The sequence below is a fragment of the Falco punctatus genome (assembly GCF_963210335.1).
Source record: "Falco punctatus genome assembly, chromosome: 11".
Taxonomy (NCBI): domain Eukaryota; kingdom Metazoa; phylum Chordata; class Aves; order Falconiformes; family Falconidae; genus Falco; species Falco punctatus.
Genome location: NC_137591.1, coordinates 11,339,406 through 11,352,444, shown reverse-complemented (window position 1 = coordinate 11,352,444; position 13,039 = coordinate 11,339,406).

Genomic DNA, 13,039 nt, shown 5'->3' with positions numbered 1-13,039 from the left:
ACAGCACTTGTTTTTGATGAGACTTAATTCTAATGCCTCCTAGGCTAAGGTGCAATTATATTATTAATTAGCAAGGGGACAAGAATCAATTAAATCAAATATATGTAAAGCTAAATAGGAGGGAAAGAAACGTAGTTAAAAGAAAACTGGAGTTTGAGACCCACCTGCCTTCTCTGCCCTCCTCTTTTCCTCTCTCCAGACTCATGTTTTGATGGGAAGGGGATTTGAGCAGCTGAAAAGTGATAGTTGTACAGCTACTGTGCCAAGGGCAGGGCTACCTGTGCTACCTGCCAGTTCTCTGCCCACTCAGTTGTCCTTCACGGTTCAGTGCCTGTAGTTTAGCTTTGGACAGTCATATCACGCTGCAGGTCTGTAAACAAGGCTACATACAGACGGTGTTCAGAGACAGCAACTGCCACAAGGAGCACTGGAGTGAACAAGACAGCATGTGAATGGCTCTCCAATGGGTAATAGTCCCCAGTTCCTACCACTTAAAGCAGAATGAAAAAGGTATGCTGATCCAGGGAGCAGGAGTGCAGAAGCAAGACAAGGAGGCAGAGCAGTAAACTCTCAGTAATGAAGGCTATGAAATGATGCATAACCTGGAAAGCTTTTAGTAGCCAGCGTTCTCATACCCAGGGGAGAACAGAAAATGCCTACTGTCATTTCCCAGATATCTAGGAAGGAAACTGGAGGCTGTATGCCTCCGCATTATTTATACTCCATTTTCTATTAATACATTCAATTCAGTATAAATGTGGATTTGTCGGGGGGGTTTCTAACTGTACCTCCTGAGCCCCTGCCAAACATGTTCCCATCTACTTGCTACCTCTGCTTCACTGCATAGCAGAAGTGAAAGAAGGATCTTCTCTCCAATCATCTCTTCCATCCCCCACAAAAAAAAAAGAAATAATACACTTCCTGTCCATAAAACAGCCAAATCTGTGGTGCCACTGACACGTAGCTAAGCAAAGCTGGAAGACCATGACTGCTAATATAAAAGTCTCTATCAGTATTAAGCTCCCAAAACTGTTTCTGGTTTGTTTTTTTTAATCCCCTAGAACTTTATAAGGTAACAAAGGTCTTCAGATTTCCCCCATCCAACAACCACATTTGAATGAAGACTCTTCCCCACTAAAACGCTACTGGGGACATGATTCTTCACAGATCTGAGAAAAGTCAGCCTTCATCCAAAGCACAACTTGAAACAGTCTCAGAAAATAAAGCACTTAGACCTGCCCAGAAGACGACCTTCTAGTTGTGGCTGGTTGATACATAGCTTGCAAACTGGATCCCCTACCATTAGTCGATTCTGCAATATTAGTAAGCTTTTATAAAAAGTCATTAACTATTACATGAAGCATAGATAGGGTGCTAGACAGCATCAAACTTGATATTTGTGCATTTTAAAGACAAAAGGATCAATGTATTCATCTGCTTGGCAGCCTGCACAGCCTTCCTTGTGCTTGTTCCCACTTCCTGTCTAATAAATATACTTGAAAGACGTGCTCAGCACAGGTCTGCTCTGCTTCACGTGCACCAGCAGTTTAACAATGGTTAGCCTCAGTTCCTCTGTCATATTTTTTCTTTTGAAAAACCCATCAGCCAAATAACCCCCTGAACCACAAAACCAGCTTGATTTTGATCAGAAGGACAGTGGTCACATCTGCAAGAAAGTAAGTATGTGTTTGTTCCTACTATTCAGCTCCCTCTCTGTTTACAGGTAGACCCAATTCCCCACCCACAGTTCAAATGAAGAGCCAAGTAAGTTACCAGAGGTATCCTCCCAGTCATAAAACAGGTCTCCCTGTGATGAACTGCCCAGAATTAATATATCCCTGCAGCAGAAGCCTTTTGCTAGTGCTCTTTGAACTATAATGGAACATCTGTTGACAATCTCCCGCAGGGTAACTTCTCCCCTCCCCTGTTTTAATCCTCTCTCCTTCAGAAGTACTTTTGCTCTGAAATTAGACACATCAGTTGCCACAGGATGACTCTCGCAAACATTGGAGTGTTTCCTTTCATGCTGGTCTTTCTGGGGAGCTGTAGGAAGAGGAATGAGCAGTCAGCACTGCTCAGTATGTTCTTAAAAATTTGCTGTTATGTCTGAATTCCAGAAGCTTTCAATGCTAAATTACAGGTTCTGCTTGGAACAAGACAAGGCTTATGGGTTCTGGAACATGCCTTTAAGCCAGGTTTAGGCACTCATTTGATTCTGACTGAGAAGGGTTTTACCAAGGACAGCTGCAAAATTAGCAAAGTTTTCCTTTGTGTTAATCCTGGCTATGCCTTCTGATCACACAGGCAGATCAATCCACTAACATGATCATTAATTCAATTTCCCTACTGATTAGCCTGGGGGCAGGATGAGAATTTCCGCCTACTTTTTTAAAAGGACCTCAATATTTGTAGGTAGAAGGCAATCATGCACAATACTATTTGTGGCTGACTAGCAGAAAGGGAACCTATTTTCAAAAAGGACTGAGAGAAACACTGGGAAAATAGCTCCCTTTGTTTTACAGAGTCTAACTTGGTGGCTCACACTGAGTGATAGGGAATTGGTCACTTCCATCCTGCTCAGTCTGTTTCATGGATGTGTTGTCACTTTTCAGATCAGCTTCAGTCAGGTCCAAGGCACTCAAGCAGGCTTTTATATCCTGACCCTGATCTGCTCATGGCTGTTCACAAATTCAGATTCACTCTAAGAAGCAGAGTTGAACTCTGGGAAGCAGCTGTTCACTGGAGAGGGAAAACTAACTGATCTCAGCCTGATCTTCAAAGCAAAAGCCACAGTTCATGCAACTGAATGAGATGAGGGTCAGAAGAGAAGCCTCCGCCAGCGTCTTGTCTTGATCTGTGCTCAGGCCTCCATTTGATGACTCCTGCTGCTACTCTCAGCATCACCAGTCTCTGCCTGCTTTTCAAACCAGTCCTAACCAAACTCTGCTGGGCCCCCTTTACAGCAACTCTGACTGTGCCACACCCTGTCCTCTGTATTGACTGAGAAGTGGGCAGCAAAGAGAATGCCACAGATCGATCTCCTGCACTATCCCATCTGCTAGACTACAAAGCTGTCACCATCAGATAGGCAGTTGTCCTCTTTCCCCATACTCTTAAGGCTTTCTGAACTCCATGTTGTTCATTCACCTCTTCCCTTCTTCAACAGATAGCAATTCTAAAATTAAATTATTACAGAGGAAAATGGAATTAAAAAAAAAAAATCAAACCACATAAGGAAATTTCACAAGGCCCTTTTTTGCCACTATGGCAATTTATTCTCATAAAACAATCCCAGCAAACTCCCCTTTATGGTGGTCATGGAAGTTTCTCTTCAAAGAACAAGATTTCTTAGCCTGTTTTGAGCCACAGAAAAGGAAGCAATTTACAAACAGTTGTCAAATCAGCTGCTCCATATCAGGTCTTTTCAGACAGGGTAAATCTATGGTCAGTCTGCATCTGCTCTGTTTTTGCTACGTATTGTCTCCCTAAATGGCACAATCTAAGCCCAGCTATATATCCCAGAGCTTTAGCTACCCACCATTTTAAACAATATCCAACATAACCCAAAACTTGCAATACATTGGCAAGAAAAAAGGTTTGAAGACATTAGTAGACACAACACACACAATCCTCTCCATTTGCTCTGGTCCACCAAGTGAGAGCTCACAAGACAGGATTGTACATCCCATCCCACTAGAGAGGGCTGAAGCAAAGGGCTGCAGCTAGGAATTCTCTGACCTTGAGGAAAGCCCTCATTGCAGACAAGCACCACAGCATCTCTCCCTCTGCAAGCCAGCTAAGAACTGCAAAAGCTGACTGATACACCACAAATCAGGCCCTCCATCAGTGTCTGTCACCTGGGACAAAAGAACAGAATACACAGTACTGTTCTGCAAAGGTATAAGGTGTAGGTCTAAACAAGAGAGCATGAGATGACATCCAACAGTACAGGTCTCAGGCGGAGTCCGTGAATGACTTACCAAAACGGCTGTTTCCCTTCCTTGAGTTGCCTCCCTTGGCTCAGCCCCACACCTCATAGCTTCCAGTTCTGGTGAATCCAGGTAACAGACAAGCCAAGAAGAAGAGTTTGCGTGCCTAGGGAAACCAATATCCTTTCCATCTTTTACTTGTTCCCTACATTAAAGAGTGCATCTTTTAGTTAACATTAAAGGTCACGCAGCTTTAGTTCAGGCAGGCGGTCAGCCATGTCACTGCTGAGCTCATCCGCTCCAGCTATTTCTAGCCTTTTCTCTAGCACTGCTCTTCTTCAGCTTAAAACACATTGTGGAGATATCTTTACAATCTACACCAACAGACCAGGGAATGAGCTTTCCCCAGAATCCTTACCCCATATGCCAGTCCTAAGAAGAAACAGCAACCTATGTCTAGCCCCTCTAGCACCGCCAGTTCAGTGTGGACTGCAATCTGTGTCAAACTCTAACAAAAAACATCCTCATTGATCTTCTGCTGAAACAGAAATGCCAGCAAGCATCCTCACAAGCTACATAAGCTCAAATAAAAATAGGTGCCCCTGTAAATGAATCATGGTTCCAAGTGTCCTAGCAAGCCGCCAACACAGCTACTGGGTGCCCTTACTGTAACATTGGCCAGGGCTTCTGATGCTACAACAATGTAAATATTTACTACTAATACTAAGCAAAAGATAACTAGCTGCCACTTACTAAAATGAGGGGTACTGCTTGAGCATTTGATCAGTAAAGCTCTATATCGGAGTCCCTACCTTGCATATGCCTCAGAATAAATGTTAAAAGAGAAAAACGTAACCCTTTGATGGGACATGAAGACTCCTTAGGCACTGTCCTAACAGCAACCTGACATGTTACAACTGCATCTACAAAGCAGTAAGTTGTAGCAGGTTTGCTAGTAAAGTTTGAATCAGCAGGATTAGTAAATTGGAAAAACAGAACACAGGGCAGTTTAATATGCCTTACAGCCTCCATTCACAAGAATCTTAAGCATCTTACTAAAGTAGGGCATGAATTTTTTCTTTTAAAGGAACATTAGTCCTTTGTTCCTGATTTCCTTTAATGCTGTGTTAATGCAAACACAAGGGGGTTTTATATCCAAAAAGCAAGACATAAATCCAAAAGGATAAAGAGGCTGAGAGACGAACCTTCTTGAAGTGAGCAATTTTCACCTTCCTAATCTCACTGGCTGTGTGTCAGCACCAAAACAAAAATGAAGCCACATGAAAAAGTGGTATCTTGGCATGTCAGAGGAAGTGATAAGTATCATAATTGGCCCTCACATGCAGCTTTACACTACCCTGACACTAGACAGGGAGGGAGGATGAAAGAACAGGCAAGTACACGCATGTTACCTCTGTTCTGGCATAGCAATAGTGCTCTCAGAGCAAAGTTTTAACTGTGGCCCAAGTGCTAGGCCACTACTCCAAATTGTACTGCCTTCCTGCCTTTAGGTGCCTAATACTGAGCCCTACTAGTAAAACTGGGCACAGCAAGCACCTCTGATCAAATTATCAGTAGGACCTCTGGAATGCCATGAACAGTAGACACAAATAGGTTCTGCAGACCTCTGTCATCTGCATTACTGTGGAAAATCCCACTAGGTTCTTCAGATCCTGAGGGTGCAGTAACTAGCCACACTTACCTTCAGGCACCTTGATCTCTGCGGTGCTGGAAAGCTCATCAGAACTGAAGTTTCTGAGGTGGAAACCTCACCCAGTGATGGAGAAAACCACTCCATCTCTCACAGCAAGCTTCACTCCAGAAGAAATGAAGCAAGCAGCAGATTAGGTCAAAAGTTCAAAGATGAACTTGCTGAGTCTAAGCCTCCACTTTCTACCTTTTGTGACACCTTTTATGACATGGAGAAACTACTGCTATTCTGCATACAACAGCATTTTACTCCTTGCACAGGTACAAGCAGTGGCACCAGGCAGCAGAAAGCAGGTTCCATGATACACAAACTTAGGCAGCAAAACACATCAATAAAAATGTTCAGGCACTGGATTTCATCCATCTTTGACAGCAGTGGCTCCAACCAACCCCACATCATCCAGATTGAAAACACAAAGATCAACCAGCTCATTTCTGCTCAAAGCCACAGTCACAATGCCAAACCCTTCCAATACAGGGGTCAGTTTGTCTTGGAAAGAGACAACAGGACACCTGACCTGACCATGAGATCTCTAAACCAAAGGGAGGTTGGAATACTATGTCCCAGAGTGTTAGTAACATTGGAGTAAGTGGGGAATAGTTTCTACCATCTCTGCCTTCCCCTGCAGGCTCAGTGGATGGCACCTCCTTCACGAACAGACTTTTCACTTGATGTTTCAGGTCAGAGACTGTAGATCTGATTGAAGCAAAAGGATAACACTGACTGTCCCTTAAGCCTAGCAATGCCTACTGGAACAATTATTGGGGGTGGGGATGGGGTGGGAACCACTTTGATGGGGTTTCTGACAAAGTCATGCCTCATAGCAGCAGAAGGCAGTTCTGCTGAGCAATTCATTTGTGTTTTCAGCAGATGAACAGTCTGGCAGCAGAACCTCTGCCTCCCCACCTAGCCCTGTTCACATTGTTATCTCAGTTGTGCCAGCACAATTTTTTCCTGCAGCAGCACTGTGAAGCACACCACTTCAGGGAAAAAAAACAAAACCAACACAAAACAATGATGTACTTGTTAGAACCAGCTCAGCTCCCTGATCGGATTTACAGCATACCAACAATTGCAGTGGCAAAAACTCAGGAGGCAATGTGCTTTGAGGCCAGGGCAGGAAAAAACAGAAAGGGCGAGCACATTTTAAGCTGATGTTGACAGCACAGACACATCTCATGAAATCGCAGCTTGACAATGGGTGGGACAGTGACATAATAAGGTAAGGCCTTAGGCTTCTATAGAAAGAAACAGGGAATCAATATTTAATTACAGGAGAACTGCAATGAACTTCCATTATTGAAAACATCTCACCAAGTTGATACAATATCCTTTATCAAAGAAGAGCTAATAATAGAGCTACATTGACCTCCACACTCAGTGTCCACCAGTATTTCCCTGCTAATACAGATAGACATTAATATGACTGTGGTCAAGAAGGAGAAAGATCAGAAAAGAAGACAAGGAATGAAGACATTCTTTAACTCCATTTCAGTTACCAAATTGCCAGGAGTCTTCGAAGAGTTTGTGTGACTATCTGTCTTGGATTCCTAGCTAATGCAGAGCAATAGTTCTTTAACAGGATCAGAAAAACATTTCAAGAGCTGTGGATGGAAAGCAGAAGGAAAGTCCCTTATATTATAGGCAGAACAACATTAATCATTTGACGTCATCTTGGTAATACTGACTATTCTAGAGAACACAGAGAATGAAAGGTCCTGTCTGTACAAATACTTTATGATGACACCAAATCACGCTGTAGCTCATGTGATATCAGCATTAGCCTGAGGGAGATGAATGACAGTGTTGTGTTTTTCCTAATAATAATAAATTAAAAAACCACAAAACCCCCATACCTGGAACAGACACCTTACAGAGACATCGCTGCATCCCCCCAGAGGAGTGATGCATATTCTCTGTATGCTGTTTTACTGTAGCACAAAGCTGTATGGGGAAGCAAACTAGGAACAGTGACATGAATCCCCAGCTAAACTTGTGACAGGACATCTGGCAGCTGTCCGAGGTCAGCAGGGGTTGGACAGAGGATACAATTAAATAGAGCCAGAAAGATCTAAGGATCCTCAACAAGGAAGCTCCGATGTCACTCATTTCTCCCCAGGGAGCAGGTCAGAGCCCTTGGGTAGGGGTGGGAAGAGAGCCAGGGCCAAGCTAGCAGAGATTGGAGGCAAAAGCAAAGCTAGTTCCCACCAGCTGAGCCTGGTGAGAATGGAAGGTGAGGGCAGCTGGGGAAACTGAGAAAGAATTACAGCTTAGGCAATGCAAATGAGCACCTCTTCTTGGAGGCACTGATTATTATTTCCAGTCATTTCAGCAAAAAGCAAGTAAGGTGCTGCCCAACTAGCAACAAGGAGAGGATGTGGAGTCCATCACTGTTGGGTAGGAGACAGCAACACACCTGATTAAACAAGGTGGATGAGATGGCTCAGAGAAGCCGTGAGCTAAGTCAGGCCCTGCCAGCTCAGCTCCAAGGACAGCTGGGAAGGGAACAACAGGTACCCATTCTCAACACCCCCATGGAATAAGCTGAAGGTGCTAGCCCTCTGGATACAAATGCCTCAGTTACAGAGGCTGCCATTTCAACCCCTCCACTAGCTGTCTCAGAAGGACTGAATACCTTGCCTGCACTTAGCCAGAAGTCCTCCCCAGGAGAGGGCAGACACTTAAGCCATACCTGCTTCCAGCTTTAGCAGTTCAGGATTTAAACAAAAGACTTTACCTCATAAACCTGACAAATCTACTATCTTCACGACCATTAAAACCAGTACCATACTAGCCATGGAAATTAACTGTGCTCCACAAGACAAATATTCTATCCAGGCAGGTACAAAGGACAGCCAGCAAACAAGAACAGCAAGATGAAAGGTCATTAGGTCAGTCCCCAGCATTTCTGAGCTTGCCAATCCAGCCCCTGTTAAAATGAGCTGCGACAGCAAGAGAGCTTGCAGAGCTCTGAACAACCACCAGCCAGCAGCACCCTCCTGTGACACACTCCTGCAGCTCTCGGGCAGTTACTCCCCTTGCGACCAAGAGCAGCTCTTGTCCCTGCGGCAGCTCTCAAGCGGCATGCACAGACCCCCAGATTCCCTGAAGGTGCATCCCCTCTACCCGATGTGGCCAGGTTTCTGTTGGGTGCTCCACACTTCCATCCTGAGTTTGTCTAAACTGTAAGATTGTGCTTTGAGAAAGAAGGGACAATCACTTCCAAGCATTTCCCAGAGGCAGCCTCTGATCCACCACAATACCATTAAACCCTGCAGAATAATCATGCCCAAATGAGGCCAGAAAAACTGAGAAAAAGTAAACAGCTGGACATATGACATGTCACCATTGGTGAACACTTCATGTTTCTAGCACCAAAGGTAATGCTTGGCTAATTTATATGCTTCTAGATCTGGATCACGATGGCACCCTACCTGGCATCATCTGTAACCTCTTGCTCATGCCAGCCCTCCTCAGAAGGAATTAAAGTTTTGCTACAGGTAGACTAGCACTATTTGCCCACAGTGACCACCTTACTTTTACAGAGAAGCTGAGAGCATGCTTCCACCTCCCCCTGGGAAGCAGATGACAAGCCCCAGCTGTGCAGGTATCCTTCTGCAGCAGGAAGTTTCCAGAAGAATGGTAACGTGCTGCTTGGTGCAAAAAATACAGGTCAGTTGTTAGCTCTACTTTCATTTCAATTGTGATCCTCCAGCTCTGTCCATTTCCTGTTCTTCTCCCATCAAGCCTTTTCTGATTCTCCCTTTTGCAAAGGTCATCTACTTCTGCAACAACTGAAAAAAATATCAATTCAATTCTGGCTGCAGTAAGACCTGTTATATCATAAAGCATACAAGCACTTATCTTTTCCCCCACTTACATATATTTTGATGATACCTTTCTAACTGCCCTCCATCATTCAACACAGGAACAGGAAGGCCTCTACCTGCTGTCTCAGCAAGCTTGTGAGGCAGGAAAGGTACCTGCAGAGCACCTTGCACACAGGCTGTCTTGATCAAAGTCTTTGTCTTGGCTTCAGCGGGGATCGAGTTAACTATCTTCTTAGGAGTTGGTGCGATGCTGTGTTTTGGCTTTGATGTGAGATTTTTCAGCCCCTCAGGTCTTGCTAGCAAAAAGGTGGGAGGGGACACAGCCATGTCCGCTGACCCAAACTAGCCAAAGTGGTATTCCATACCATGGGACACCATGCCTGGAATATATACCTGGGGGTTTGGCTGGGGCGGGTGAATTGTTGCTTGGGGACTGGCTGGCCATCGGTCAGCAGGTGGTGAGCAGTTGCATTGTGCACCATGCATTCCTTTCTTCCTCTCCCTCTGGATGTTATTCCTTCCCTTCCTTTTTTCATTATAATTGTTATTGTCATCATTGTTATTATTGTTCTTTCATTTTTATTCTATTACAGTTATTATATTGTTCTTATCTCAACCCTTGCAGTGTCAACTTGAGTTCTTTTAATGTAATCAGTTGCAGACATTTGGTTCGATAGTTCTTCCTCTTGTTGACCTGTGCAGTGAAGCAACTTGACCTCACTCAGACCAAGAAAAAGGCCATGGCTAAACTACATTCTGCACCTGATTTTCCATCTATTACTAGGCAAAACCTTACAGAATTATATCCACCCGCATGTCTCCCAAAGGCAAAGGGTGGATTGATCCCACGGCTGCCAGCAAGCCCTATGCCTGCTCTCCTCCCACAGCTCTCCCAGAACACAGCATGGAGTCACAGCTTGTCAGCCCCGTGTATTCCTCTTTTCTTCTCCTCCAGGACTGCCTGTTCAGCAGTGTTCCCTGGTTTCATTCTTCTGAACAGAGATCCTCAGCTATAACAAACATTACAGTGCTTCCCACTGGGGGCTGTTTCTTCTAGACCCCTTAGACTGCAGCAGGTTATCCTGTGCAGAATCAGGGTTCAGATCACACAAGGAGCAGAACACACCACCTCTCACTGACTTTATGCTGCAGTTGTTCCAACTCTTTCCTCACGCATTCGTCATTTTGTCACAGTAGTGTTTCACTGCTTAAAGAAAGTGGGAAAAGCTACATTTTCCTCCAGTACCTCCCTGCACCAGCTCTCAATCTACAAAGGTCTTAGCAACTGACGTTTCATTTATTTCTTGTGGACTGCTGGCTTTGGGATACAAATGAGATGCACAATCTCTATACTGTTGGTGAAGTACTTCCTGTTGCTAGTTATGGCATTCATCTTTCACCTCCTCTGTCCTCTCCGTCAAGGCCTCCGAGCTGTTCTGCAATCACTGAGCATCCTCTGTAACAGCAAACGGGAAAGGCAGGAGATGCTAAGGTCCCAGCTAAGCTCTTCAGTTGCTGGGACAGAAGGGATAAGAATAGGATCAAGGAACACCCAGCAAAATGGTTTCAAGGTTCAGTCCCGTACCAATCCCTGGCAGAGGCAGAGTACAGCAGTATCCCAGGAATTCCCCTCTGCCACTATGCTGTATGCTCAGCAGACCACAGAAACCCTGTCTTCCTGGACCACTATATTCAGACAGAAAACCAGGCAAGATACCCATTAAGAATTCAAATATTTGAACTAACCACCCTCAAAGGCAACTTAGCCAGCTGACTAAATATTGTGCATCACAAAGGTTTCAGCAAAGGACTCCATGTGAGGATATCTGACTTTACACCAAGCTTACTCATGGCCCTCCAGGAAATCACTTCAGCCTTGTTCTCCACTTCCATTTTCTCTCCTGAGAAGCAAAGGTGCTTCTCAGGCTTTCAGGTCAGTAAAGGCAAAGGAAGAAAAGAAAAATTCAAAAAGCCCTTTCTGCCTTGCATCTAACACCTTGTCTGTGTTCACTCGTTTAGTACGGAAATGAAGCTACACTGTGCCAGGCTACACTCACAGCCTGTTGTTTCTTCAACAGGACTTCAGCAACCTAGACAAGAACTGATTCGTGTAAGAGGCTCCTGTAACCATCAGCGCTTCAGTTCCAGTGCCTTTACCTTCGCTACCTTCCAGTTTACCAATCTGCTCCTGCTGGAGCAATTTCTCCTGCTTTAGTCAATTAATAGACTGAACGAACAATTCAATGATCTGAGCAGATGGGCAAAAACAGATTTTCTATGGAAATAACATAGTAGGCTGGTTCAACATCAGAAGCTGGAAATACAGTGAGAACCAGAGAGGACAAACCTCAGTTCTAAACAAGACTGATTGGATCAGTCTGCCCTTCTACAGAGGGCACGGATACAATAAGAAAAAACCCTGGGGTTTCTAGAAGATACAAGGGAACTCCACAGAGAAAGCAGTTTGCTTATCTGAACTAGTTCTTCTCCCAAGAAATTGCAGATTTGGTGTCCTGACACTTCATAAAACTCAGGACTAATGGCTGGAGAAAGTTGCACAACAACTATGAAGATTATGGTAAGCTGCTATAAAGATTAGGGTAGAGAGATCCAAATCTCAGGCGTGCTGTCCAATGTGGCAAATGCGGTAAGGAATAGGGAATCTGCAAAGAACACATACTTTCAGATGGCGAAGGGGAAAGGATTGTCAGCACAGAGGCCTCATTAACTATTTTAGTGAGCAGTGTCCACCCACATGGGAAGGTGGGGCTTATCAAACAGTGTACGATGAAAGAAAAATATGCACAATATAGAGTGGTATAGCACAGATGGGCACATTGTGCAACTACACTAGGAGAACTTGCTCTTAAGACAGACGATCTCACCAGAGCCCTCAAACCGCCTCAGTTTGGGATGGCTGCTGTCTCCACTGTTGCCTGGCTGCAGCGTGGGAGAGGCATGCAGGTACAACACAGCTGCTGGGTGCCAGGCAGGCACCCCTCAGTCACCACGTCGTCAGGGCCCAGCCTGAGAGCTGCAAACCCACCGCAGACAGAAAGCGACAAGATGTTAGTGGGGCTGTGAGGGAAGGTGCCCGCCTGGGCCTGCCCCACCTGGGCCCCCAACCCACTCTGACACCCCCCCACCCTGGCACCTGCCCCACCTTGACACCCCCCACGCCCTGGCACCTGCCTCAGCCGGCACCTCAGCTCAGGAACCAGCCAGGGCGCCCGTCGAGGCGCCGGCATTCTTCCCTTTCCCACTCGGACTGCACCACCACGCACAGCCGTTAGCAGCGGCAGGCTCTGCCGCGATTATCAGCAATAATCTACCGGGGGGTTATTACCCCCGCCACCCCTCCGCACGGGAACCGCCGGAGTTCACCCACCGGCAGCTCCCGGGAACACGAGCGGAGCGAGTACCGCTACACAACAGCCGGCCGGCGGGACCGCCGCCGCTCCTGCTCCGCAGCCGACCCCCCGGAGCCTGCGCCGGCGCCCCAGGAGGAGGGACAGCAGCGGTTGCCCCCCCGGGCGCCGGGCGGCCCCTCAGGCCCCTCAGACCGCCCC